Below are 6,844 nucleotides of genomic sequence, written 5' to 3' on the forward strand. Positions count from 1 at the left end.
GAAAAAAATTATTCCTTTTTCAGGCACTGCATCTGCTCCAAACCATCTAAAAAGGGGCCTTGATGATGTTTTTGATTGTAAAGAGCTCGAATTTACCTCTAATCCATAGACTTGAATGCATATTTTGCTCAATTACGGTAGGATCATCGTTGTCTCCAAATTCACTTGTTTCGATGAATCAAACACTCCCAGACGAAGGGGGCTTTCTCTCGTAGACGCAAGCAGCAACAGTGAGTCCTCAGAGCCCCATTTTCTTTCAAATAAATCCAATTTTCTGGAAGAAACGTCACTCTCGCGTCGACGATGAGAACTGTCAAATTTAGAACCTTCTTGATTTTGATGAAATTTCTCAAAACATTTTCGCATTTTTTACCAAAATCCTGGGTCTCGTACCTGATTGATGGGCATCGATCGTTTTGTAATTTTTTCCTCTTTCCACCAATACCACTTGTGTACTTCGAAAAGCTCCAGAAGTCCCAAAACAAATAATACACAAAAGTCCGAGCGCAGATTAAATTAATTCAGAGCCGACGTCTCGCTTCATCATGACCATGAAAAAAATTATTTCTTTTTCAGGCACTGCATCTGCTCCAAACCATCTATAAAGGGGCCTTGATGATGTTTTTGATTGTAAAGAGCTCGAATTTACCTCTATCCATAGATTTGAACGCATTTTTTGCTCGATTACGGTAGGATCATCGTTGTCTCAAAATTCACTTGTCTCGATGAATCAAACACTCCCAGTCGATGGGGGCTTTCTCTCGTAGACGCAAACAGCTATAGTAGCGTCTCTAAAGCCCCATTTTCTTGGAAATAAATCCAATTTTCTGGAAGAAACGTCACTCTCGCGTCGACGATGAGAACTGTCAAATTTAGAACCTCCTTGATTTTGACGAAAGTCTCGGAAAGTTTTTCGCATTTTTTACCAAAATGCTGGGTCTCTTACCTGATTGATTGGTATCGATCGTTTTGTAATTTTTCCCTCTATCCACCTGTACCACTTGCGTACGTTAAAAAGTTCCAGAAGTCCCAAAACAAATAATGCACAAAAGTCCGAGCGCAGATTGAATTAATTCAGCGCGACCTCTTCTTGCTTCATCATGACCATGAAAAAAATTATTTCTTTTTCACGCACTGCATCTGTTCTAAACCATCTAAAAAGGGGCCTTGATGATGTTTTTCATTGTAAAGTGCTCGAATTTACCTCTAATTCATAGATTTGAACGCATTTTTCGCTCGACCACGGTAGGATCATCGTTGTCTCAAAATTCACTTGTCTCGATGAATCAAACACTCCCAGTCGATGGGGGCTTTCTCTCGTAGACGCAAGCAGAAATAGTAGCCTCTCCAAAGCCCCATTTTCTTGGAAATAAATCCAATTTTCTGGAAGAAACGTCATTCTCGCGTCGACGATGAGAACTGTCAAATTTAGAACCTCCTTGATTTTGATGAAATTTCTCAAAACAATTTCGCATTTTTTACCAAAATGCTGGGTCTCGTACCTGATTGATGGGTATCGACCGTTTTGTAATTTTCTCCTCTTTCTACCAATACCACTTGTGTAGTTCGCAAAGCTCCAGAAGTCCCAAAACAAATAATGCACAAAAGTCCGAGCGCAGATTGAATTAATTCAGCGCGACCTCTCGCTTCATCATGACCATGAAAAAAATTATTTCTATTTTACGCACTGGATCTGCTCTAAACCATCTAAAAAGGGGCCTTGATGATGTTTTCTATTAGAAATAACTCCAATTTACCTTTAATCCATAGATTTGAACGCATTTTTCGCTCGAGCACGGTAAGATCGTTATTCACTCAAAATTCATTTGTCTCGATGATTTCGATGAATCAAACACTCACAATTGATGAGGGGCTTTCTGGCGTCAACGTAGACAGCGATAATGGGCCCCCCGGAGCCTCAATTTCTTCAAATAAAAGGCAATTTTCTCGAACAAACTTTACTCTCGCGTCGATGAGAACTGTCAAATTTAGAACCTCCTTGATTTTACCAAAAATCAAAAAAACTCTTTTACAATTTTTACCAAAATTCTGGGTCTTGTCCCAGATTGATGGGTATCGATCGATTTGTAATTTTTTTCTCTTTCCACCAATACCACTTTTGTATCTCGAAAAGCCTTAATAGTCTCAAAACCAATGATGTGCAAAAAGTCCGAGCGCAGTTTGAATAATTACATGCGACGTCAAAGCTTCGACATGATGATGGAAAAGTGAAGAATCTACCCATTTAACGAATTTTAAACCCAGATGTTGGTACAAAAACACATTCTAAACTCTTCAGAGAATGTTCGGTCAACACTTGCAGTAGTGGAAAAGCTTTAACGTTTGAGAAAAATGGAAAAATATTTACACCTGTCATTTGAAAATTTCAGTGACATTTCATGATTTTATGATTTTGCTTCACGTTAACAAAATCGACGGGGTCGACGTAAAGTCGGATCGGAAAAAAATTAATAACGCAGCCCCAAAGACAGGTAAAAATACGAAAAATATCCTATGTGATGTAAAACGATATCCTCTATCCGCAAAAACACATTCCAACCACCTCAACCTTACACCTTTCGAGGAGAAGCATTTCCCATCAAAAACTCGGAACTCTCAACTATCCAAGTGAGAGGGCTGCACGCGTTTTAGTAAGTATTAAAGCCCGTCTTGATTAATAGCACTCGCTTGTTTTTTAAGTATACTTATCGTTTTTTTTTTTTTTTTTTTTAATATTGCTTGGTTCGTCTATTTCTTAATTAAGACAGTCGGGGGAATAAGCGCATGATTTGTCTATTTGTGAATTAAGACAGTCGGGGGGAAAACATGATTCATCCATTTGTTAATTAAGACAGTCGGGATAATAAGCGCATAATCCGTCTATTTGTTAATTAAGACAGTCGGGATAATAAGCGCATGATCAGTCTTACTGTTAATTAAGACAGTCGGGATAATAAGCGCAAGATCTGCCTATTTGTTAATTAAGACAGTCGGGATATTAAGCGCATGATCTGTTTATTTGTCAATTAAGACAGTCGGGATAATAAGTGCATGATCTGTCTATTTGCTAATTAAGACAGTCGGGGTAATAAGCGCATGATCCATCTATTTGTTAATTAAAAGAGGCGGGGAAATAAGCGCATGATCTGCCTATTTGTTAATTAAGACAGTCGGGATATTAAGCGCATGATCTGTTTATTTGTCAATTAAGACAGTCGGGATAATAAGTGCATGATCTGTCTATTTGCTAATTAAGACAGTCGGGGTAATAAGTACATGATCTCTCTATTTGTTAATAAAAATAGTCGGGGTAATAAGCGCACGATCTGTCTATTTGTTAACTAAGACAGTCGGAGGAATAAGTACATGATCCGTCTATTTGTTAATTAATACAGTCGGGGGAATAAGTACATGATCCGTCTAATTGTTAATTAAGAGAGTCGGGGTAATAAGCGCATGATGCATCTATTTAATTTTATGTTTAATTTATGTTTTTGTTTTTTTATTTTCTTTATTTTTTTGTGCATAATTTGTCGATTTGAAAATAAAAAAAAACAGTCGGGGTAATAAGCGCATGATCAGTCCATTTGTTAATTAAGACAGTCGGGGGAATAGAGATGTAAAAATTTTATTTTCACGTGGTTTAATTTAAAAATGAAAAAAAAAATTGTAATTCTTATTGTTTTCTTTAGAATTCAACCTGTCCCACCTTCCCCTATTAAAATTCAAATTAAATTTTTATTTCGTTTTTATTTGCATGGTATGGAGTTATAAAATTAAAAAATTAAAGTCTCAGCTTTGTAACTTATTGAAAGAAATTTTTCTCCACCTTCCCCTAGATATTCTAAAATTGATTATTTACTCTTTATTTGCCTGTTGTCGTAGTAAATATTACCAATTAATATTTAGTTTATTATTTATTTGTTCAAAATCCATTAGGACCTACCTTTCCCTATATCGCTCAAAGATTACTTACTTTTGCTTGTTTGTAAGTTTTTATTTTAAAGAAACTAAGATTCAAAATTTTTATTCCTACACGTCTTTAATTTTGGATTTTCCAATTTTACCCACTCTCCCATACCAAATTTTTCAATTTGTGGAAAATGATCAACCCTCCTTTGCAACTGTTGTAAAGTCAAAGAAAAAATGTTTTGATTGTTTATTCCCACATGTCTTTTGGAGTTTAAATTTTTACCCACCTTTCCATACCTAACATTTAAATTTGCCAAAAATGTCCGACTTTCCCTGACTATTGTTTCAAAGGCAAAGAAAAAAGTTTTTAATTTTTATTCCTACATGTCTTTAATTTTGGAGTTTTCCTTTTTGTCCACCTTCCCATACCTAATTGTTTTATATACCAAAAATGCTCTACTTTCCCCTACTATTGTTTTAAAATAAAAGGAAAAACGCGTTTAAATTATATTCCTGCATGTCTTTAATTTTAGAGTTTTCACTTTTATCCACCTTTCCATACCTAATTTTTCAATTTACCGAAATTGCCCTACTTTTTCCTACTATTTGCTTTGAAGTAAAATAAAAATTTTTCGAATTTTTGTTTCCACGTCTTTAATTGTAAATTTTCTGTTTTTATTTACCCACCTTTCCATACCTATTTTTTTAATTCATCGTAAATGTCTTACTTTCCCCTGCTATTTATTAAATTGGTCTCATGTTCAATTTTTCTTAATTTATAATTTAAAAAAGAAAAAGTGTTAATTATTCGTACCGTTTTTTATATTTTGGAGAATCCAGTCCTCCCCTAGCAAAATTCAAATTGGACTTTTACTGTAAATCAACCAATTCATAACAAAAATGTAAAGAAAAAAGGAAAAGAAGAGGTCCAACCGATGTCATTTATCTGTAAATCCACTTTGTCCTACCTTCCCCTATATCTGAGTTTACCTACTCTCGTCTACCGACGAAATGATGACAGTTGAAAGTTGACATGGAGAGATGGGAAATTCGAATTAAAAAGAAACGGTTTTCCTATTTTCTAACATATATTTAATCCCAGTAGGCAGAGATGGGGGCTGTCTTAAGTTATTATTAAACAAAATAGTGAGTTTGTAAGACAACCCCCATCTTTCCAATAATGAAACAATTTGAATAGTACCTTAAGTCAGCTTGAAACATTGAAGAACTTAAAAACCTGCCACTTCCATAGCTTCAGTTCCTCGTTTTGTCATTCCAGTTTTTATAGGGGCTCTTCAATGGGGCCTTCGGCCTTAATTTTCTTTTACTGCATAAGAAAGTCCTTGAGGCTCCTCTAAGAAACTGTCCGATGGTTGCACCGTACACTTGTATCACCTCCAATGTTGATTTCTTTATAGAAGCTCGTGTCGTTTTTTCAATTTTCTACAAAATGGCGTCGTTACTATTTGCATGGAACTTGAGTGATAATAAATACCTTGGATATAAGACAGTCTCATGCAAAAGGGCCCCCTTGTTTACTCTGCAGAGTCTTGTTTCTGCATTCTTGTAGCTATCATGACATAACCTCACTTTTTGTTAGCTCTCCATGACTGCCAGTAAAAGAATTTAATGGGGAACTCATCGGTTGTCTTCTTGAAATGCTTGAAAAGCAGTCGGCGCACAAATTCAACGAAACTTCGATCGATATCGATTTATTTAACAGAGTTACCAACTTACTCAGGCTAACTTCAGAGGGGTTTTTGTAGTTTTTAATAATCTTTCTCCATGAATCAAACATTCACAATTGAAGGGGGGCTTTCTGCCGTCGGCGTAAACAACGATGGTGGTCTTCCAAAGCCCCATTTTCCTCCAAATAAATCCAATTTTCTCGAGCAAACGTCACTGGCGCGTCGACCATGGGAACTGTCAAATTTAGAACCTCCTTGATTTTGATGAAATTTTTCAAAATATTTTCTCATTTTTTACCGAAATGCTGGGTCTCGCACCACATTGACGGGCATCGATGGTTTTGTAATTTTTCTCTACATCCTCCTATACCATTCTTGTATTTCGAAAAACTCCAGAAGTCCCAAAACAAATAATGCACAAAAGTCCGAGCGCAGATTGAATTAATTCCGCGCAACATGACGAAAGAAAACAATTTTTCTGCAGCTGCATCTACCCCAAACCATCTAAAAAGAAGTCTTGATTACGTTTTTGATTGTAAAGAGCTCAAATTTACCTCTATCCATAGATTTGAACGCATTTTTTGCTCGATTACGGTAGGATCATCGTTGTCTCAAAATTCACTTGTCTCGATGAATCAAACACTCCCAGTCGATGGAGGCTTTCTCTCGTAGACGCAAGCAGCAATTGTAGCCTCTCCAAAACCCCATTTTCTTGGAAATCAATCCAATTTTCTGGAAGAAACGTCACTCTCGCGTCGATGATGAGAACTGTCAAATTTAGAACCTCCTTGATTTTGATGAAATTTCTCAAAACATTTTCGCATTTTTTACCAAAATGCTGGGTCTCTTACCTGATTGATTGGTATCGATCGTTTTGTAATTTTTCCCTCTATCCACCTGTACCACTTGCGTACGTTAAAAAGTTCCAGAAGTCCCAAAACAAATAATGCACAAAAGTCCGAGCGCAGATTGAATTAATTCAGAGCCGACGTCTCGCTTCATCATGACCATGAAAATAATTATTTCTTTTTCACGCACTGCATCTGTTCTAAACCATCTAAAAAAGGGCCTTGATGCTGTTTTTCATTAGAAAGAACTCGAATTTACCTTTAATCCATAGATTTGAACGCATTTTTCGCTCGAGCACGGTGGGATCATCGTTGTCTCAAAATTCACTTGTCTCGTTGAATCAAACACTCCTAGTCGATGGGGGCTTTCTCTCGTAGACGCAAGCAGCAATAGTA

At 36.3% G+C, this 6,844-nt stretch overlaps 1 long non-coding RNA gene across 1 annotated transcript; it reads right to left on the bottom strand.

The window, feature by feature from the left end:
• Positions 1-5,118: 5,118 nt before the first annotated feature.
• Positions 5,119-6,593, bottom strand: LOC148173789 (uncharacterized). Its single transcript, XR_015770181.1, has 4 exons — positions 6,452-6,593; positions 6,155-6,368; positions 5,408-6,104; positions 5,119-5,355 (listed from the first exon to the last, which is right to left on the bottom strand). It is a non-coding gene; the product is annotated as an uncharacterized LOC148173789 (long non-coding RNA).
• Positions 6,594-6,844: the final 251 nt, after the last annotated feature.

The sequence above is a fragment of the Gnatocerus cornutus genome, chromosome 5 (assembly GCF_029298725.1).
Source record: "Gnatocerus cornutus isolate USDA-ARS CGAHR chromosome 5, icGnaCorn1.1, whole genome shotgun sequence".
NCBI lineage: Eukaryota > Metazoa > Arthropoda > Insecta > Coleoptera > Tenebrionidae > Gnatocerus > Gnatocerus cornutus.